The sequence below is a fragment of the Acomys minous genome, assembly GCF_964271855.1.
Source record: "Acomys minous genome assembly, chromosome: 13".
Taxonomy (NCBI): domain Eukaryota; kingdom Metazoa; phylum Chordata; class Mammalia; order Rodentia; family Muridae; genus Acomys; species Acomys minous.
In genome coordinates, this window is record NC_140495.1 from 87,535,222 (window position 1) to 87,558,831 (window position 23,610).

At 43.2% G+C, this 23,610-nt stretch overlaps 1 long non-coding RNA gene across 1 annotated transcript; it reads right to left on the reverse strand.

Moving 5' to 3' along the window:
• Positions 1-1,339: 1,339 nt before the first annotated feature.
• LOC311580666 lies at positions 1,340-23,274 on the reverse strand. Its single transcript, XR_014773549.1, has 3 exons — positions 23,135-23,274; positions 9,130-9,241; positions 1,340-1,405 (listed from the first exon to the last, which is right to left on the reverse strand). It is a non-coding gene; the product is annotated as an uncharacterized lncRNA (long non-coding RNA).
• Between the last annotated feature and the right edge of the window lie 336 nt (positions 23,275-23,610).

Here is a 23,610-nt window from a genome sequence, read left to right on the forward strand (position 1 = left end):
GTATGTCTTTCTTCTGAATCTGAGACATTATTATTACATACATGGAAAAAAAGGAACACGTACGTTAATACTAGTAGGCATGCAAATTAATCCAACCACTATGGAAATTGATGTGCCTCTAAAATAAATAAATAAGTAGATAGATAGATAGATAAATAACATTTAGATGATCTTGGGAGTGCACCTAAAAGACCGTTATGAACAAATCACAAGCAGAGTTCTGGGTCTACGCTTAGTCACAATGGCTGAGCCATGGAATCTAATTATTGATTAACAGATGATGGATAAAAATGTGAGGTATGTATATGTGTTTTATTCAGCCATTAAAAAAACAAAATTATGTGACTTATAGGAAAATAAACACAACTTGGTGATCATCATATCAAACACAGAGAGTCGGACCCATAAGAACAAGTACCATTTGGTTTTGTTCACTTGTAGATCCTAGATTTTATATAGACACAGAGATTTGCTTATATACGCATGACAGTTGAAGCAAGACTGTTCAGGGAAACTAGGGAGACTGGTAGGAGAGGGGACGAGGAGGGAGCGGGCGGTGGCTATGGTAAAGTATGTGATAGACTTCCTTCCCAGCACCCTCGCAATACCCTACACTATGTACAATGGATGTGTACCGATGATTTTCCAAACAATCATTTTTTGATGCTGGAAGTTGAACCCAGGGTTCTGGGACTTGGAGCCACCGCAGAGCTGCAGCATAGTCACCTTTACTTGCCTTTGTAAATGGCTGGTTTTGTTATGTCACAGAATTTCGTTTAAGTTGGTAAGTGGAATTTTACATTATTAGGCTCATAAATATTTCCTCATTAGGCATGCAATATATACTTTGTAAACATTTTTCCTTTTAAAAAAATAATGCATGTGTGTGTGTGCATACACACACACACACACACCAGAGCAGTCTTAGATGTACAAAAGATCTGTCAAGTGCGCACAGAGCGTCCTTATACACTGCATATTCAGTTTTAACACTTTGCTAATGCTACATTTTACCAAGGTGCATTTACTGTAATTAGTGACCCCGTGCTGGCACACTATGACTACCTGAACTTCACATTCTATTCAAATTTCCTTAGTTTTTTTTTTTTTTTCCTTAACCTGTACTGGCTTTTCTGTCCATTCTGTTACTGCTTGTTTATTTTTAATCTCCCAAAGATATTTCTTAGGCAAGCACTCCACTGAGCTACAGCACAAGCCCTCCTGGTAGCGTTTCTTCGGTAAGCCTCTTCTCTTTCTGTTTGGCTCTCTGTGGCTGCACTGGTGAGCCTTTGCCAGCTTCCTGGAGAGTGTCTTAACATTCCTTCTGGACTGGATTTCCCATCCCCTGCGACTCTGCTCCCTGGCTTAGTTCCTTCCTTGGGTAGGGTGTATGCTTCCAGGGGCCCTGCGGGAAAGGATGCGTAGGATGTGATTTTTATGCCTATCATCCAATCACTCTATATAACAGTATTCTGTTATACCCAATTGATAACTTTAATAAGTTTGTTATGTTATTTAATAATTTCTTCCCAATGTTCTCATGGCCCCTTCTCAAAAATAAAAATAAAAATAAAAAAATAAAACTCAATAAAAGCCTTTTTATGTTCTATGGTGAATGTTTATGAACAAACTGGTCCTGTTCATTTTCTCCCTATCTGTGTGTCGGCCTCCCCACCTACTCAACCCCCTGCCCATCCCCCACCTCCTGACAGGTGCCCAGAACACAGCAACAGACAGCTAACATATATTCAGCCCCTAGGTACTTTTTCTTTCATAAAACTTTTTGCTATACTAGGTCATATAAGGCCATGGTCACACAAGTATACAGTGTACTTAGAAAATAGCTCCCTGCTGCCTTTCCCCATCCCTCTCCCTCTCTCTCACTAGTCCTTCTGTTCTCCAGTGTTTTCATGTTCTCTTCTCTCTCTCTCTCTCTCTCTCTCTCTCTCTCTCTCTCTCTCTCTTTCATCTATCTATAGAGTCGACAGCCCACAAATGAGAGAAAAACACGCACTATTTGTCTTTCTGCTATTGACTTAGTTCACAATAACATAATCTCTAGTTTCAGTTATTTTCTTATAAATAACGTAACTTTATTCTTTATGGATGAAAAAACCCCCACTGTGTATGCACACCACACTCTCTTCATGCATTCTCTGCTGTCGGACACATAAGCTGGCTCTGCCACTTAGCTACCATGAACTGTGCTGCGGTAAACACCGTTGTGCACGCGTACTTAGGTTCTTACTAAACATTTGCTGAAGAAACGAAGGTGATACATAAGAAATCCGGGGGCATCTAACATGGTTCATGCCCCCAGGACTTCCTCAAGTCCTAATTACAGCAGTGTGCACAGACACGCTCACAGGCACATGTGCATTCCTTTATTGTAACTAATGACCAGAAAGACACACACACTCAGACGGGTTGACAGGCCTGACCCCACAGTAATCTTAAACTGGCTGAAATGTGGTCCCCAGAAAGCAGGAATTGTTTTGTCTTTGCTGGCTGGGGCTCAGCACTCGTACATAGTAACTGCTTGTATTAGTCAAGGCTACCGACAGGAAACAGATGGCACACTCAAAATAGGATAACTCGAGGAGAGACCATTTATAAGCTGTAGGGGAACCACAAATGATGGTAGTGAGGCAATTCGGTGTTTAACACATGAAAAGCTGTGGCCGCTGCTGAAGGGACTCTCTCTCTTCTCATAGATACAGGTGGCCAGCCCTGAGAAGACCGATGACCACTATTCACTGCCACCTTACCTTCGCAGGGCCACCCCTGCTGAGAGTAGCCTCAGGCCAAATCGTAGTGCTCAGTTTTAAATGGCTGCTACTAACATGGAATCTAGTGTGGGATTCAAGTATGGGGACTCTCTGTGACAAGGCTGGCACACTCCCAAATCTAATCTCCGTGGCATGCCTTTCTAAAAAATCAGATTTTCCCCCCCTACTTTACCAGAAAAAATATACACAGTGTGCTAAGGAATGACTACTAATAAAGAGCAGGGTTTTTGTTTTTGTTTTTGTTTTGTTTTATAATCATTGTGTGTGTGTGTGTGTGTGTGTGTGTGTGTGCACGCGCGCGCGCGCGCATGCATGCACGCACATGCCCTTGTGGGTGCATGTATGTGTGGTAGAGTGTGCATAGTGTATGCATGCACATGTGTGCCATGGGGTACATGTGTGTGTGCATGCACAAATGTGGTACATATATGCCACAGTGAGCACATGTGTAGGTGAGTTCATGTGTGTTCATGTGAATGTGTGCCATGGTGTTCATATATGTTTATGTGTATCACAGTCTGCATGTGTGCATATGTGTGTATTTGCACGTGTGCCACAATATATGTGAGTGTGTATGTATATGGACAAACATATATGCCCAGTGTGCATGTAGAGGTCAGAAAACAATTTGTAGGTACCTGTTCCTTCCACCACCAAACTTGGCAGCCAGCACCGTGCTTACCTGCTGAGCCATCATACTGGCCTCCTACTTTTTGACTTTGTTTTGCTTTGTGTTTTTCAGTCTTGCCTGGAACTTGCTATGTAGTACAGGCTGAGTTCTAAATCCTCCCTCTCTCAGCCCTGAGTGCTGGAATCACAGCTGGGTACAGATGTGCTTCCTTCAAAGCCTGTCACCTCACAGAAGACCTGCTCGTCAAGCCGACTCTACTGAGTAGAAATAGTGGACGTTTTCTAGGTCGTTTTGGTTCTGTGTGTTCATCTTATTTTATGAGACGAGTTCTTGCCACTTAGCTTGCGCCTCAAAGGTCTGATTCTCCTGTCTCGGCCCCTTGAGAGCAGGGATCACAGACATGTATGACCACACCAGGTTTTTGTTGTTTTTATTATTTTATTTTATTTTATTTTGAGATAGAGTTTCACTATCTCTATATTTGAGGCCAGGCCCCTCAAATCTACAATCCTCCTGCCTTAACCTTCTGAGGCAAGTAAAGTGGAGTCTGGTTTAGGTCCTACTGAGAAGAGGTAAGCCCCAAGCATCACTTGGGGATACAAAGGTTGGCTCACTTCCAGGTTCAAAGGACTGCCAAGTTCTTGACAAGACAGTCCTTCCTCCCCACCAGAAGCCTGGGGGCGTGGGGAGCGGGATTCTAGCTGGGATCTGATCCTCAGAGAGAAGAAAAGAATGCAAATCAGCAGTGAAGGTGAAATTTACAGGCTGGTCAAGCAGTGAGAGTGACCAGCCTGCAGGATCTGCTGTCAGAGGCTGATCTCGGACAGGTGCTGACGAAAGGACACTCCCAGCATGCTGTTGAAGTTGCCCATGGTGTGGGTTGGAGAAAATATTTGGTTTCATTGATCTTGGAATAGTTAGAGGGTCTTAGGCATCTGCAGCTCAGCAGAGCAAGGAATAATAAGCGGCTTTCTCCCTTTCCTTTCCATTAACTTTTTTTTTTCTTTTGTTTTGTTTTTTCAAGACAGTCTTGTAGCTGGGTCGCTCTGTGTAGCCTTGGATGGCCTGGAACTCACTTTGTAGATCAAGCTAACCTGGAATTCATAGAGATCCACCTGCCTCTGCTTTCCAAGTGCTAGGATTAAAGATGATGCTTAACTACCACCCAGCTTGCAGTAACTTGTTAAACTAGGCTAAAGCTTTCTGTTGTGTTTTGGGTTTTGTTGTTGTTGTTGTTTGTTTGTTTGTTTGTTTTGTTTTGTTGTTTTTGAGACACACTCTCACTCTGTAGCCCCGCCTTACCAAAAAACGCATTCCCTGCACCAGCATCTCAAGGACAGGGAGTACAGGTGTATGCTACCTGCAAAGCTTTCTTTTCTTTTTTTTTTTTTTTTTTTTTGGAGGTGGGGAGGTTGAGACATGGTTTCTCTGTGTAGCCTTGGCTTTGTAGACCAGGCTGGCCTTGAACTCACAGAGATCTACCTGGCTCTGCCTCCCGAGTCCTGGGATTAAAGGCGCGTGCCACCAAGGCATGTGCTACCTGCAAAGCTTTTGCTTTACGCACTTAACTAAAATAAGCAAAACACAGACCACAGTATCTGCCCTGTTCTACTCGGCATCTCCCTCTTGTGTTTTAGGTATTTCTTGTTGGTCTGCAGCACAACTTAGTAAGTAGACATACTTGAACTGGACAGCTAAGGGACAAGAAGTTTAGCGTAACAAAGAAAATAGCATACAACTTTAGGGTTTGAAGCCACCTTTCCGGGCTCCGAGCCCTGTGTTACTCCTGTCTGATACACCAGCTGGCTCAGGTTAGCTGACAATGGTTTTAATCAACCTTAAGTGTTGACTTTCTTAGGGTCATCACAAATGATGAGGACAAGCAAGCTTAATATATTAAGGTCATGGGAGGATGCATATTCTCAGATCACCATTTACTTGCTTGGTTAAAAAGATTAGGCTATTATATTTGTTCGAAGGACCCTGCTGTTTGAGGTTGGAGTCCTCCCAGTCCGGGTAGCCTTTCCGAGCTCCGGGTTAGATGGAGGACTCCCTCTCCCCAGCAGGGCCTCCGCCTCTCTGCCTGACTCCATCCGCAGAGTGTCTTTAGACGTAGATGCCCCTAACCACATTTGATACATGGCCCTTGACACAGCTCCCTGCTAGCTCTCCAGTCCCTGCGCCTATAGGATAATTAGGTGCTGTTCTCCTGTTCGTATGATAGGAGCATGCTGTCAAACGCAAAACAAGCATCCTTAAATGGCTTGGTTTCAACCAGTATGAACACCTATCCCAGAAACCCCCACCCACTTTCCAAGGCCTACATAGCCTTTGTTCTCCTTGAGTGACGTTGAACTAGCTCCCTGAAGTGCTTCCTGGAGTGTTTGATCTCTGTCATGCTTGGGGCCTTCCAAGCTCTGTACCTAACCTTCTGCTCCTCCTGCCTTCATGGGCTGGTGGCCAACAGTGCCCCACCCCCACCCCAGGGAAGAGGAGAACCATATTATTCATCTTTACATTTGTGTCAATTGCTGTTCCCACCATGTTTTAAAACTTTCTATGAGAACTCATCTTCCTCACGGTTTCTCATGGCAGGGCAGTCTGTGTGTTATACAGTGTAATTTCCCTCTTTCAGAATGCCCTGTCTCAGACATGTAAGGGGGGGGGATGGAGGGGGACACAAGCCCCTATCCTAAGAGCTGCTAATCCTTACCAGCTGGTAACCTCCCACAAAGCCTGTCGTAACAAAAATAAATGGAAGCAACAGCCTGCGCTCTTTCCTTCTGATGGAATTGGGCAACACAGATTCTCAAGCAACAGAGTAGACATGAAACCAGGTCCAGTCAATGCTGGCTGGACCTGGTGGCACACACCTTTAATCCCAGCACTCGGGAGGCAGAGGCAGGTGGATCGCTGTGAGTTCTGAGGCCAGCCTGGACTATGAAGTGAGTTCAGAACAGCCAAGGCTATACAGAGAGACCCTGTCTCAAAAACCAAAACAAAAACCAAAACCAAAACCAAAACAAAAAAACTAGTCAATGCTGGATCTAGAACATAAACAGACAGCACCAGTGGTGCCCTTCAGTGGTAGATGGCATTCCCAGCATGTATGCAACCCTGGGTTCATGCCTGGCACTACCAAACAAACAAAGAAACAATTTGGACTGATTCCTTTTACCTCATCACAGTACAAATGATACCCACATAAAACAATCTAATTGTTATTTTCATTGTAATGTTCAATAACTTATGTGAACTACTCAATACTTATAAAATAGGCTGTGGTAGATAGTTCTCTCCATCCTGGGCTAGTGCAATTCTGAGTACATTTAAGGTAGACCAAGCTGTAATATTTGGCCCATTAGGAATGATAAACTCATTTTTAAAAGTGTATCATGTTTTCAAGTTGCAATAGATTTATTAAGTTGGAAGCATCATCTAACTCAGGGTCCTAAGGGGGGAAAAATATAGCATGTGGAGATTGAGATAAATAAAATGGAATTGATTACAAACCTGTGGCTGAGCAGGAAGGAAATGAAGGTATGGAGAAACCCACCCTGGGCAGGAAGGAAGCTAACACCACCCTACACACGAAGGGCTGAGGGAGGCTATGAAAGGAGAGTTGGATGAATGAGCCATCTTGAACAAGCCTTGGTTGAGGGATTACAAGCTACCTTCTGTGGAGGGGACTGAGGAGAATAAATACACCTCGGGCGCTGATAAATTCCACACAGGCCAAGCTTCTAAGAAGAGGGAGCCCCACGGAGAAGGGGGAAAGTGCGTCTGGTGGGGCATATTGAAGATATTCTGGGCATAGCAAGATTTAAAAATAACTAAAACAGTAAGCAAAGGGACAGAGCAGTCCAGGCGCAGTGTAAAGGTTCTCTGTAGAGCAGCTGCCTAAAAAAAGATGGAGGGGAAAGGTGTTCTGGAGGTGTCTCCATATCCGGACCTTGCCTTTGAGGCTGTGGCCGCTTTCAGCCTGGTGTAACTTTGTAACAAGTCTTTAGAGAACTCTGTAAGCAACTCTGTTTTCTTTTTGTAAATCCAAACGCCTAGGACAATGCTGGGGACAGTGAGAAGAGTTTAGCCCTCTTAGAAACCCTGCAAACAAAGGTGTCAGCCACTTACTGAAAGTGAATTATCACAGTCACCTCAGCTTTGTGTAAAATGTCCAAATTTAAAAATAAAGGTGCCAGAGTCATGAAAACCACTTACTGTCAAAATCGAGAAATCAGAAAACTGACCTAATTAGGTGGGTTCCAGGGTAGTAGAAAGCATGGCCAGTTTTTGAAAGAATGTATCTAAAGGAAATTAAGACTTGATTTTTTGTTTGTTTTGTTTTTCTTTAATTGCATTCCCCTCAGCCGTCTTTCCCCGCCCCGCCCCCATGCCCTTCCAGCCCCACCCTCCCTTCCTCTTTCTGTGATAATAAGGATTAAACACAGGGCCTGTGCCTACTAGCCCAGCAAGTGCTCTGTCACCAAGTATCTCCCTGACCTTTTTACTTGATTTATTGATGCATCAGACTGCATGCATTTGAAGTCTGTAAGTTGATCGCTTTTGACACAAATATTCCTGATTATAATTGGCATGATATCCCCCATCTGTTCCAAAGGCTTCTCTGTACCACTTTGCAAACCCTCGGGCCTATCCCCAGCCAAACAGTGTTCTATTTTCAGCCATTACAGATCAGGTTGCGTTCTCCAGGTTTTGATGTATATAGGTAAAATGGGACATATTCTTTTCTTGCGCTTTTGTTTTGTTTTGTTTTGTTTTTGGAGACAGGGTCTCAGACTACCAGCCTTGAACTACATAGCCCAGGATAGCTACAAAAGTTAAGTGTTTATTATGAACTTCCTAAAATCTAGACGCACCGAGGAGACAGATTTCTAGGCGTGCCTGTGAGGAATTCTCTGAGTTAGGTGAGTTGAGGTGTGAAGAGCCACCCATTGTGGGTGGCATCATTCCCCAGCTGGGATCCTGAACTATGCAAATGAAGAAAGAGGGCGGAGCATCGAGGAGGCAGTCATCACTCTGACCCTGATTGTGGCTGCAATGTGACAGCTGCTTCTGCAAGGGTCCTGACCTTCCTGCTGCAATACACCCTGAGCTGAAATAAACTCCTTGCCCATTAAGTTGCCTTTTGAAAGAGTATTTTGTTATTAAAACTAGAAAAGCAGCCATGACATTGGCCTTCAGCTCCTGTCAGTCCTTTTCTGCCTTGGTCTCTGGGGCACATAGACACAAGGTGTGAGCCGCTGCGCCCAGTTCTCCTTGCCTGCTTCTGTTTTGTTTCCCACTCAGCATTGTAATTTTTGAGAGTAACCTATGCTGTTGCACATTTTATTGCTGAGTAGTGGTCTTTATAGAAATGTACCTTAATTTGTTTGTTTGATCACACATGAATGGATTTTTGTTATCAGTTTGGGCTTCTCTACTGTTGATTTTAAGATGCAAACAGGAATGATATTTTTATGGATGCCTAGATGTTAGTGCTAATTGCTTTAGTAAAATGAAAGTGAAAGAGTCCCGGTCTCCCAAGATCTGAGTGGGCCACTGTGTTGCTTTGAGTAAGAATGTCTCCCACAGGCTCAGATATTTGGATATTTAGTTCCCCGTTTGGTGACACTGTTTGGGTAGACTTAGGAGGTCATGACCTTGCTGAAGGAACTATGTGGCAGTCTCTGAGGTTTCAAAACCACATACCTTTCCCAGTTCACTCTGTCTGCTTCCTGCTTGCAGTCTGAGGTGCGAGCTCTCGCCTTGATGCTCCAGCTGTCATGACTGCCTACTGCTGTGCTTTCCCACCAGCATTCCTCTGGAAACATAAGCCCAAGCAAACCCTTGGTCATGGTATTTTATCACTATAGTAGAAACATAATTAATACATTTGCTGGCTATGGCACTGAGGGCCAATACACCAAACTTTCTGAACGTTGATTCCTTCAGCTACGAAAGAATACTAATAGTACCTTCTTTCCCATTTGCAGCACTATTTACAATAGCTAAGATGTAAAATCAAGCAAAGTGCCCATCAACCCATTAGTATAGCGAATATAGTAATATAGAATATAGTAAAAGTATGAAGAATGAACTCTTGTCATTTTTATTTATTTATTTATTTTTAGTTGTTTCTCTCTCTCTCTCTCTCTCTCTCTCTCTCTCTCTCTCTCCCTCTCTCTCTCTCTCTCTGTGTGTGTGTGTGTGTGTGTGTGTGTGTGTGTGTGTGCATGCACGTGTGGTATGTGTGTGCGTGTGTGGTGTTTACATGTACACTGGGTTTCGGGTCCTAGTGAATGAATATATGTCATCAGTCAGTCTTAATGGCAAGAGCATTTACCTACTGAGCCATCTCACTGGCCAAAACTCCTGCGATTTTTTTTTAATACAATAGATGGTACTAAAAGACATCATGTTAAGTGAAACAAGCAGACACCAAAAGCAAATACTACATATTCTCACCTATGGTGAAAACTAGAAAACAAATCAACCTCGTAGAAGAAGATAGGTGGTAATAGCCACTGGAGATCAGGAAATGTAGTGTGATGTGGGGAAAGAAAGAGATAAGGCAATGCATATTGAAATACAGTAAGAGAAAGCCAGGCATGGCGGTGCATGCCTGAAATTCTACTCCTTGGGTGAAGGCAGGAGGATCAGGAGGAGTTCAAGGTCATCCTCAGCTAAATAGCAGGCTTGAAGGCAGCCTGAGTTATGAGACTTTGTCTCAAAAAATAAGATAAAATAAAAAATTTACAGTAAAAATACAGTAAGATGGGGCTGAAGAGATGGCTCAGAGGTTAAGAGCGCTGACTATTCTAGAGGGCTTTGGTTCAGTTCCCAGCACCCACATGGCAGCTCACAACCGCCTGTAACGTTTTTTGTCCGAGACAGGGTTTCTCTGTGTAGCCTTGGCTGTCCTGGACTCACTTTGTAGACCAGGCTGGCCTCACATTCACAGTGATCCACCTGCCCCTGTCTCTCGAGTGCTGGGATTAAAGGCATGTGCCTCCACGCCTGGCATCTGCCTATAACTTCAAGATCTGACCACCTCACACAGGCATACATGCAGACCAAACACAAATACATATAAAAAAAATTCCAGTGAGAGAAGTGGAATTAGATTTGGTGTTCTATAGCACAGCAGAATAACTACAATCTATTATAATTTTATGATCTAATAACTCTTTAACACAGCTAGAAGAGTCCAGAGTTCACCTAGGGATGATAAATATGTGAACAGAAAGAAATGCTAAATGCTCTGAGTAGATGATTACACATTATAAACATGCATTAAATTGTGCTATGCCTCTTAAACTTGCATAAATATTTTGGTTCAGTTTAAAATGATAAAATATAATTCCCAGGATTATTATGAAGATTCAATAACAAAACTCACCCATTCAACTTTTCATTCAAACATTAACAAGCTTTTACTACTGTGGAAGTAGAGGTGAGAGTTAGTGTGGACTAGCTAGCTTGGATTACCATAACAGATATTACTGACTAGCTGGCTTAACCAACAGAAATATATATATATATTATCATTTTGGAGGCTGAGATGTCCAGGAAATGGGTTTCAGCATTGTAAAGTTCTGGAAAGGGCTTTATTCCAGGCATTCATGTAAAAAATTGTCTATGTCTTTATGGTGTATGGAAAGAAGTGTGTTTGTTCTGTGATATGTCTTGTTTTGTGAGGGGGGCCAACCAAACCAGGCCACCACCCTCTAGACCTCATCTAAACTGAATCACCTCCCAAAAGCCCCATCTCTGAATGACAACCCCCTTAATGGATATTAAGAGTTCAACATATAAATTTAGTGGTCCTGGTTGGGGACACAACTCAAAAATCACAACAGCAGCCTCTTTATTTTTCCATGCCTGACTATCACCTTTATATTACAGCCTAAATGATGCTGTCAAATATTATGGCTTTGAGCAACAAGAGAGTCTGGTTGGGCTGGGTGGTAGAGTACTTGCCTGGCATGTGTGAAGACCTGGAGCCCCACCCACCCACCCACCCTGCCCAGCACCATTTTTTCCCTTCTGGAATTAACCAAGAATGCCGTCCTGTGTGTCTGTTTAAAACTCTGGATTATATTTCTCACTTTCTTTTCTGCTCTTCTTTTTTTGTTTTTGTGTGTTTGTTTTTGTTTTTCTAGACAGGGTTTCTCTGTATAGCCTTGGCTGTCCTGGACTCACTTTGGACCAGGTTGGCCTGGAACTCACAGTGATCCACCTGCCTCTGCCTCCCCGAGTGCTGGGATTACGAGCGTGTGCCACCACACCCGGCTTCATGTTTCCTACTTTCTAAACTATTGGGGTTTTGGTTTTTTTGTGAACAAAATATACAGTAAATCAGGGAATATTTTTTTAAGTAGTTCCCAAGAGGCCACTGTATTGGAAGCAAATTTTGATTTTGTATGTATTACTACATATTTACTCTTTTCTATTATTAATTCAAGACTCTTGAGCATGAGGTACCTCTAAATTAGAAAAGCTTATCAAGTTATCTCTTTTTGATTTGTTGGTTAGTATCTCAGAGTATTAGAAGCTATTATCAATACATCTAGTTACCCTCCAGAACATGACCGTCAGACCCTATTGCTGAAAACATCCCATACTTAAGACACAGACCATGGAAAAAGCTGATATTCACTTGGAAATTTCATCCTTACTGGAAGGGTTTCATAGTACTGAGTACTGGAAGATGCTATGCACTCTACCCAAGGAGAAAAGTCATCATCTGTGTCACTTTTAGATATGATTCCTGAAAGATACAATAATGAAGATACATATGTTGGTGCAATACAATAATGGCATGGATGTTAGGGGAATAACTAACAACTTTATGGTTGTATCTAACGCCAGCTCCATGAGACAGAAACCATACTTGACACTCTAAGGGTCAAGAACCTATAACCTAGGTCCTAAGGGAGAAACGTATATTATTCTGCTAAATGGTCATTGTACTTGCTATTAAATCATGCAAATTATTTATTATAGCAGCTTTTTAAAAATCTGTGATGATTACTTGCTAATGTCAGCCAAGAGCCTGGAGTTCGTTGGCTCACAAGACAATGTTCAAATAGCCTTCTTTGGAAGGAGTTTACTAACCAGCCTTTCAAGAATAATTTACCTTTCGGCAATATGGTCTGGAGCAGTCTACATACATGGCCCAATATCTAAAAGGAGACTATGAATAAAGTGCTTACTGTGCAGACATGAGGACCAGAGTTCAAATCTCTAGCATCTACACGTATATGGATGACAGTGTGCCTGTTACCCCAGCATAGTAGAGACAGACAGATCTTGGCATCTTGTGGCCAGCCAACCTAGCCATGCTGAGAATTCTGGACTCAAAGAGAGACCTTGTCTCAAAAAAATACTGTAGAGGAGTGTAGAGGAGTGATTAAGGAAGACAATCTGATATCTGGGCTCTACATAGATCTGATGCAACCACATCATGATACATCACACACACACACACACATATACACACACACACATACACACACACACATGCATACAGGCACACATACACATGCACACAGGCACACACACACATACACACACACACACACAGTTTCTCTTATATTGCTTTCACAATAGCACACACACACAGGCACATATACACACACACATGCACACACACACATACACACACAGGCACACACATACACACACAGGCACACACATACACACACATACACACACACACACAGTTTCTCTTATATTGCTCTCACAATAGCACAACCAGCAGGTATGTAGTTTTACCTCCACACTGAACAGGTCTTGCAAGACAAAAATTAAATGTTGTCATAGTTTGAAAGAAAATGGTTCAATAGGCTCATAGGGATTGATATTGTTGGGAAGTGTGGTTTTTTGGGAGTGGATATAGCTTGTTGGAGGTGCACTTTGAAGTCTCATATGCTCAAGCCACACCCAGAGTGACAGTCTTTTCCTGACACACCCAGATCAAGATGTAGAACTCTCAGCTCCTCCAGCACCATGCCTGCCTAGCATGGTGATAATGGACTAAACCTTTGAACTGTAAGTCAGCCCAGTTAAATAGTTTCCTTTATAAGGGTTGCCATGGTCATGGTGTTTCTTCACAGCAATATAACCCTAAAACCAAAGTCTGTACCAGGGACTGGGGTATTGTTGTGATAGGCTGGACCATTTTTGTTTGGAGGAATGTGGGATTTGGGGTTAGGAAAGCAATGGGATGCTTTAAATGGGACTTACTGGGCCATCTAGTAAGAACATGAAGACAGTGGTCCTGAGGGTGATGTGAACCGTGGGGGCCCGGCTCAAGAGGTTTCAGAGGAGAAGAAAGCTAGTATGTGGCACTCCAGAGACAGAAGCAGGTGGATCTCTGAGTTCAAGGCCAGTCTAGTCTACAGATTTCCAAGACAGCCAAGCTAAGGCAGTGAAGGAAAACATCAAAACCAGCAAGCTAATGAAGATGTAATCGAATGAGGAGGCCATATTTCAGCCCCAGCAAGCAGCAGAACTTGGCAGCTTCAGCCATGTGGTCCTGGCTTCGGAGTCAAGGATAGAAGAAAGCCCCTGAGTCCAGCCATGTGGCAGGGGTGCCCCTATATGGAGGCCCAGAGTGGCCATTGTGTGAAGCTGCGAAAGTAAAGCCTGGATTGCCTTGGAGACCCAAAGACGTTAACGATGTCAGAGTCATAGGATACCTGCCGAGGAAAGCTGCCAACAGGAAGCGGAACCAGCCTAAGAGAAGGAAGTGTGTTGCAGTCAACAGGCTAAAGGGAGTTGGAGACCTGAAGGATGTGACATCAGACATGGAGATGCAGAGTATGGAGTCTGCCTATGTGGTTTTCTGTCTTGCTTTGGTCCAGTATTCCATCATTGTGCTCGTGTGTGTGTGTGTGTGTGTGTGTGTGTGTGTGTGTGCGCGCGCGCGCGCGCTCTCCCTTTTAGAACAGTAATGTATATCCTGTGCCACTGTATGTTGGAAGTATTCATTTTGATTTTACAGGGGATTACAGTTAAGAGACTGCATCAGTGTTAGAAGAAACTTTGGACTTTGAAATAGTGTTGAGATAAGCATAGACTACAAGGAACTTTGAAGATAGACTAGATGCACTTTGTATTCTGATACAGCTATCAGCCTGTGGGGGCCAGGAAGTGGAATGTGGCAGTTGGGATGAAAATGACTCCATAGGCTCCTAGGGATTGGCACTTTTGGGAGGTGTGGTTTTGTTGGAGTGGGGGTGTGTGGCTTATTGGAGGAAGGCTGTCAATAAGGGACAGGCTTTGAGATCTCAGATGCTCAAGCCACACCTAGTTTAGCAGTCTTCCTGCTGCCTGAGAATCAAGATGTAGAACTCTCAGCTCCTTCTCAGGCACCTTGTCTGCCTGCATGCTGCCATGCTTCTCACCATGATGACAGTGGACTAAACCTGTAAGCCAGCCCCAATTAAATGTTTTCCTTTATAAACGTTGCTGTGGTCTTCGTGTCTCTTCACAGCAAACAAAACAAAACAAAACAAAACACATACACATACACACACACACAAACCTAGCTAAGATAAAAGTCCTCTCATTTCATTCTTAACTACTTGCTTAGAAATATCAACCTGTTTAGAAATTGAGCCCCCACAAGTGAAGGGGCTCAATTCCCCCTTCACAAGCCTTGAATTGCTTTCCCTATGCATGTTTTTTAAAAACATGGTCTCACTTAGCTTGGGCTGGACATGGGCTCTCGATATAGCTAAAGATGACTTTGAACTCCTTCCTGATCTTGTCTTCACCTGCCAAGTGCTGGGACTGCAGGCATGCACAAATATAACCTGACTCCTCACCTGTGCTTTTGCCTAATTTGCTATAAATGAGGCCTCCCACACTACTACCTTGGGCTTGTCTAAATTCTTGAGCATTTCACAGGACTCAGTGAATGCTGAGTTACATTTCTTGATTTCTCATAAAGGGTATTTCTTTTATATATTTTTTATTAATTTATGCATATTACATCTCAATGGTTATCCCAACCCTTGTATCCTCCTATTCCTCCCTCCCTTCCACTTTCCCCTTACTCTCCTCCCCTATGTCTATGACTGAAGGGGACCTCCTCCCCCTATATATGCTCATAGATAGGGTATAAGTTTCTTCTTGGTAGCCAGCTATCCTTCCTCTGAGTGTTACCAGGCCTCCCCATCCAGGGGACGTGATCAAATATGGGGCACCAGAGTTCATGTGAAAGTTAGTTCCCTACTCTCCACTCAGCTGTGGAGAATGTCCTGTCCATTGGCTAGATCAGGGTAGGAGTTCGAAGTTCACTGCATGTATTGTCCTTAGCTGGTGCCATAGTTTGAGTGGGACCCCTGGGCCCAGATCTGCCCATCATAATGCTCTTCTTGTAGGTTTCTAGGACCCTCTGGATCCTTCTATTTCCCCATTCTCCCATGCTTCTCTCACCTAGAGTCCCAACAGGATGTCATCACATCTATCCCACTTTCCTGGTAGGTGAAGACTTTCATGGGACATGCCCCTTGGGCTAGTGTCCAGATATAAGTGAGTATATACCATTTGAGTCTTTTGGCTTCTGGGTTAACTCACTCATTATGGTCATTTATAATTCAATCCATTGTCCACAAATTTCTGGAATTCCTTGCTTTTAATAGCTGAGTAGTATTCCATAGTGTAAATGTACCATAGTTTCTTTATCTATTCTTCTACTGAGGGACACTTAAGCTGTTTCCAGGGTCTGGCTATTATTAATGAGGCTGCTATGAACATGGTTGAGCAAATGTTCTTTTTGTATGCTGGAGCATCTTCTGGGTATATTCCAAGGAGTGGAATAGTGGGGTCTTGAGGAAGCCTTATTCCCAGTTTTCTGAGATAGCACCAAATAGATTTCCAAAGTGGCTGTACTAGTTTGCATTCCTGGTACAGCAATAGGCTGGTTGATTAGTGGAATTGAATCAAAGATCCAGAAATGAATCCACACACATATGGTCACTTGATTTTTGACAAAGAAGCCAAATCTATTCAATGGAAAAAGAATAGCATCTTCAACAAATGGTGCTGGTCTAACTGTATGTCTACGTGTAAAAAAAATTCAATTAGACCCATATTTGTCACCATGCACAAAACTCAAGTCCAAGTGGATTAAAGACCTCAACATAAAACCAGAGACACTAAACTGGTTAGAAGAAAAAGTGGGGAAGAGCCTGGAACTCATTGGCACAGGAGACAACTTCCTGAACAGAACATCAACAGCCCAGGCCTTAAGGTCAATAATTAATAAACAGGACCTCATGAGGCTGAGAAGCTTCTGTAAGGCAGGAGATGCTGTCAACAGAACAAAGCAACAGCCTACAGACTGGGACAAGATCTTCACCAACCCTACATCTGACAAAGGTCTAATTTCCAAAATATATAAAGAACTCAAGAAATTAAACATTACCAAATCAAATAACCTGATTAAGAAATGAGGCTTGGAACTAAACAGAGAATTCTCAGCAGAGGAATATCAAAAAGCTGAGAAACACTTAAAGAAATGTTCAACGTCCTTAGTCATCAGGGAAATGCAAATCAAAACAACTCTAAGATCTTACAACCATCAGAATGGCTAAGGTTAAAAACTCAAGCAACACCACATGCTGGCGAGGATGTGGAGAGAGGAACACTCCTTCATTGCTGGTGGGAATAAAGGATATTTCAAATGATAAGGATGAGAGACCTACAGTGAGGTCATTGGGGGAGGGGCAGGGAACTTCCTGTCGGATGTACCACCTTCAAGGAAACACCCCTGGGCCTATCCAGAAGCTCTCCAAGATTTCCTTTGAAGAGTCCATGGAGGCTTCGTTATATAAGCTTGATACCTTGAATAATTAATGATTGGTGATCAACTTGGGCTTTAACCCTTCTTCTCTTCCTGGATATTAGCAGGGTGTGGTTAAAAGTACCAACATTCTAATCAGGATATGACTTTCCTGTAACCAGAGTCCATCCTGAAATTGCCTAGGGCTTTCAGCTGTCCAACATCATAATAGCAGAAAATACTCCAGAGCCCTGGAGAGTCAGGGTTTTTACAAGCAATAAACCAGGAAATGGGGCCAAAAAACCAAATATTTATCTCACAATATCACAGATGAAAGCCTCATCTTTTGACTGGCAATATAAGACATTTTCTTTGTATTGCTCTGAAAATAATTCTAAAAGGAAAATGAATAGGAATTTGTCATATTAGGATCATTAACATGGAGAACCATCAGAATCTATGCAAGATGACGTGCAATATTTCAAACTAAGCAAACAACAGAACAAGGGAAAAGTCTGTATTAGATAATTCCAGCTCATAATTGCAGAAGAAGTAATAGAGTTATTAAGAACATGACTTTATAACTCCTAATGAAATAATGGGACTACCAATAAATGCTAAAATCCACTAAGAGAGATTCTGATGGAGAGCTTTATAATGGCCCATCTGTCTGAACATACTTAAACCCATTGGTCAAAATTAACACCAATCCAAAGTAAGACAGTTGTAGCATTTTGGTGGGTCCTTGAGACAGAAAAAAAAAGACATTTGGTGGAAATATGAATAATGTGTAATGAATGATAATGTATCAGTTATTGATTGTAACAAATATGCCACCTTGATGCTACATCTTAGTCATAGACCAGCGAAGACCTGGTATTTCAGGAACTCTGTCATATCTGCTCATTTTTTCTGACAATCTTAAAAAACAAAGTCTATTATTTTGGGGTGTGCATGCTGGGGAGTCAGGCACAGGGCCTTGCACACTGTACTACCTTCCCAACGTAAAATAAATTCTATTGATAAAAATGCTCCCAGATAGTATGTCCCCCAAAGTAGCTAAATAGGCCATATCTATGAGTTACTTAAAAGCATTCATGATGAAAGGGTTGAACCAGCTTATAGTTTAGTGTGCAGTGTGACTCTATTCACAGTACAGGGTGCACTCAACCAAACCTGGGTACGGGAGTTTTACAAATGATTTGGCTTCTTAAATAATAGACAGAGGTGGGGAAGGAGGAATGACAGGGCAAAGATGTCTATCAACTAACTGTCTGAGCCATGATTTTAAATGGTCAGCCATAAAAGGATATTTGGAGAAAATTTCACATGGATAAGTGACTAAGTAACACAAAGAACGAGTGTTAATTTATTAAGTGTGAAAATGGCACCATGGTCTTTAAAAAAAGGTCTTATCTTTTATACAGATATCTCTTTGTAGTATCTGATTTTAAAGCAGAAATGATGGAAGTTTTTCTGATATAAAAATAGGTAAATCAGCCGGGCATGGTGGCACACGCCTTTAATCCCAGCACTCGGGAGGCAGAGGCAGGTGGATCGCTGGGAGGGCAGCCTGGTCTACAAAGTGAGTACAGGACAGACAAGGCTACACAGAGAAACCCTGTCTTGAAAAAAAAATCAGACCCCTAGGTCAGCATACATAAAATTAAACCCTTGCCGGGTGCAGTGGTGCACGCCTGTAATCCCAGAACTCTCTGTGAGTTGGAGGCCAACCTGGTCCACAAAGTGAGTCCAGGACAGCCAAGGCTACACAGAGAAATCCTGTCTCAAAAAAAAACAAAAACAAAAACAAAACTCCCAACTAGATTACGCCTACATAAAATGTCTATCCTGAGTTATTAATAAACTATATGAGAAAGATAAGCCACTTTTGTGTTGGTATTCTAGAGGAAAATGACACTGCAACATCTTTAAAAGTTTAAACATTAGAAGTTCCGATCTGTATCCACTGGAAGGAACCAGTCACTACCACTCATTACATACAACAGAAATCTGTACAGCTCCAAATGTAAGAAAGGGTGCGTATTTATTTCTTTATCTTTTTTTGCAGCACTGAGGACTGAACCCAGGGCTTCACGCATGCTAGGCAAGCACTCTACCACTGAGCTATCCGCCCTTTGTTGTTGTTTTCAGACAGTCTTACCATGTAGCCCCAGCTAGCCTGGGACTTACCACTAACACCAGCCAAGCCTTGGCCTCGTGGTGACTTCCTGACCCTGCCTCGTTAGGACTAGGATGATGGGCATGCACCACTACACCTGGCAAGATAAATCTTTATGAAACCTTATTTTTAAAGTAAAAGTTAACATACACAGATGCGGGGCTGGAGAGATGGCTCAGAGGTTCAGAGCGCTGACTGCTCTTCCAGAGGTCCTGAGTTCAATTCCCAGCAACCACATGGTGGCTCATAACCATCTATAATGTGACCTGATGCCCTCTTCTGGCCCGCAGGTGTACACACACGTAGCGCACTGTATACATAATAATAAATTAAATATTTGTTTTAAATGTGCACATGCTGGTGGGGCAGGGGGTAGCTTAGTCTGTAAAGCATTGTTCTAACAAGCATGAAGACTTGAGTTTGAGCTCTTGAACCCCCATGAAGAAAGCGGCGTGGATGGCGTGCATCTGAAAGCCTGGCACTAAGGAAGCAGAAGAAGAGGGCTCCCAGGGGCTTGCTGGTCAGTCAGTGGGGGAACCCAGGTCAATAAGAGACTGTCTCAAAGGAGGTGGATTACACCTGTGGCTGTCCTCCAGCCTCCATGGGCATGCACATCAGTGTATACAGGCACCTGTGCGCGCACGCTCACGCGCACACGCGCACGCACACACATATACACAGGCATAAAAATGTGCATTATGATGCCAGGTATATACAGCTTAAAAACAAAAATACTGCGTTCTTAACTGATGCACAGGTGCTAGAATTTTAAAAATAAGCAAGAAAGACCATACACAACCTTTAAAAGGACAGCGACCATGGGGGAAGAAAAGGAAAAAGATAAAGGGATAGGGTTTTCACTTATTGAGAACACTTTGCTTGGGATTTAAAAATATATATATATATGGTAAGTAAGCAAATATGGTAAAACCTGGGTGCAAAACTGTAGGTGCGTTGGCTGTATGATTTTCTATGTTTGCTGTAGTTCCTAATGTAAAAAAGTGTTAAGAAAACCTGAACTAAAAAAAAAAAAGAAGAAGAAGAAAAAGAAAACCTGAACTAAAAATTCAAGGCAAATTCACCCTTCACATGGTTTTTCAGTGTGTGATTGGCAAAGTAAGATAAAGCTAACCCTGAGAAGGGCTCATTGAGGGTCTAGAATAGAACCAGTACCCTTTGCAGTTAGCTGGATGGGGGGGCTGCACCTCGCTCTGCCAACTTGGGTACACACACACACACACACACACACACACAAAGACAAAACAAAACAACAAAGAGAAAACCCAATACCTTCATCTTAAAATACATTAAGTGTATGACTTCCTCTGAAGGCTGGTGAGCACCTTGGCATAGTCTGCGGATGTCCCTGTCACATCTTCATGCGGCCTTGGCTATCCCCCTTTCCCTGTCTTCCTACTCGACTACATTCACTGTTGGCTTCTTGTCTGTGTCAAGATTTGATCATCAGGGAACCGGCAAGGAGGACAGTTAAGTGCCAGAGCACCCTCACATAGGCTCGACACAATTACTGATAAACATAAGAGACGCCTAAATCTATGAGTTACATAAAAGAACACACGATGTTGCAGTAATCACAGGGAGGCCCGTGTTGTGATTCACCTTATGGATGTGTCAGACTTCGCTGGGCTTAAATTCCCAGCCAGATGTTTGGAAAATCTGTTTACAGGATGCCCAAGATGCTAGCCAGACTACATCAAAGGGGAAATTTTACAAAAATAAAACAGGCATTAGATTCATTAAGCACCTTGTATGTTAAAATGTTCTCTCCTACCTAGCAAGTGTTACAGTTTCTCCTTCAAATCCCACAACCTCATTTTAAAGGTTTGTTTGTTTGTTTTTGAAACAGGGTCTTACTATGTAGCCGTGGCTATCCTGGAACTCACTATGTAGATCAGGTTGGCCTCAGACTCACAGAGATCTGACTGCCTCTGCCCCTTGACTGCTGAGATTAAAGGTACGGCATGTGCCACCACCTCTAGCTAGGTTCGCTTCTTTTTAGGATTTCTTTATTTTTCTTTATGTGGGAGTGTTTTGCCTGCATGTCTGTATGTGCACATGTGTGTCTGGTGTCCTCAGAGGCCAGAAGAGGGCGTCAGATTCCCTGGAACTGAAGTTTCAGATGACTGTGAGCCACCACGTGGGTGCTGGGAGCTGAACCCAGGTCCTCTGCAAGAGCAGCCAGCAGCTGGGCCGCCAATATCTCATTTCCGAGAGATGAATATTACTTGATAAAGGGCTGCCAAGCCATCTCTATTACCTCTGTTTCCCCCATCTGCTTCCCACCACGCGGGAGGGAGGGTCCCCTTGCCGCAAGAGCGATGAGGAGAGCTCCTGGGTCAAGGGAGGTCTTTCTTCTCTCCCTGTGGTAGCTGAGGTGCAGCCGCCTCCCCTGAAGAGTTGCCTTCCTGAAACAATTTAGGAACGGAGAATGGACGCTTACATGTGATATGTGCTTTTGCTAAGTCACACTAAACAAAATGAGGTTGAAGACCCGTGAGATGACTCAGTAGATAGTGGCTGCCAGGCCTGGTGAGCTGAGTTTGAGCCCGGGAACTCACATGGTAGAAGGAGAGTGCCAACTAAAAAAAAAAAAAAAAAAATCCCTAAGCTACACGCCTGCGCTCCATAGTGCCCTGCTTGAGCTCTCGAACACACACACACACACTGCAATTAAAATAAAAATAATAAACCCCAAAGCTCTGTTGGAGAGATGGTTCAGCCTGTTGTTATTCCAGCCTTAAGAAATCTGACACCTGGCATTCTCGGGCACCCCCATACACACGGCAAACAGATGCACACATACACCTACATTTTTATTTTTTTATTATTTTATTTTATTTTTAATTTTATTGATTTATTCATATTACATCTCAATGGTTATCCCATCCTTTGTATTCTCCCATTCCTCCCTCCCTCCCATTTTCCTCTTACTCCCCTCCCCTTTGACTGTTCCTGAGGGGGACCTCCTCCCCCTGTATATGCTCAACAAGTCTCTTCTTGGTAACCTGCTGTCCTTCCTCTGAGTGCCACCAGGTCTCCCCATCCAGGGGACGTGGTCAAATATGGGGCACCAGAGTTCGTGTGAAAGTCAGACCCCACTCTCCACTCAACTGTGGAGAATGTCCTGTCCATTGGCTAGATCTGGGTAGGGGTTTGAAGTTTACTCCAAGTATTGTCCTTGGCTGGTGGCATAGTTTGAGCAGGACCCCTGGGCCCAGCTCTGCCCATCATAATGTTCTTCTTGTAGGTTTCTAAGACCCTATACCTACATTTTTAAGAGTTGAGGCTCTGGGAGCAGAGACACCACTCTTTGGTTAAGAACACTTTTGATCTTCCAGAATCTTCCAGATCTTCCAAGCTCAGTGCCGGACACCCACACCAGGAGACTCACAACCACCTGCAACTCCAGCTACAGGGGCTCCGATACCATCTTCTGGCCTCTGCCAGTACCCAAATGAATGCGCGCGCGCGCACGCACACACACACACACACACACACACACACACACGCATAAATGAACCAAATTTTTAACAAGAAAAAAAATGAGGTTGAGATTTTACAATAAACATTGTGACGTATTTCAATTTTAGTTATACATTAATATATACATGACTTGTGTATAAAATAAAACAACCCTATCTATATTCATGTTCTAGTTTGACTTCTTACTGTGATAAAACACTGACCAAAAGCAACTTAGAGCAGGAGAGGCTTACCCTTCAACGTCACTGTGGTCCATCACTGAGGGAAATTGGGGCCAGAACTGGAGCAGGAGCTTGGGGCTTAAAGCAGAAACCATGGAGGAACACGGGCTTGCTGGCACCTCCGCGGACTTACACTCAGCTATCTTATTTGTTTTGTTCTTTGAGACAGGGTTTCTCTTTGTAGTCCTGGCTGTCCTGGATCTCAGAGATTCTCCTGCCTCTGCCCTCAGGAGTGCTGGGATTAAAGGCTTTGCACCACCTGGCTTCAGCTAGCTTTGTTCCACAGCTTAAAACTGGCTGCCCAGGGGATGGGGCCATCCTACAGCAATTAAATATCTTGACAAACTCCTCCCCCAAAGCATGCCCACAGGCCCATTGGATCTGGGCAGTCCTTTAACTGAGACTCCTTTCTCGGATGAGCCCAGGCTGTGTCAAGTTGACAGACACTGCGCTTGTCAGTTTTCCGCAGAACATAATGATCGTTTACT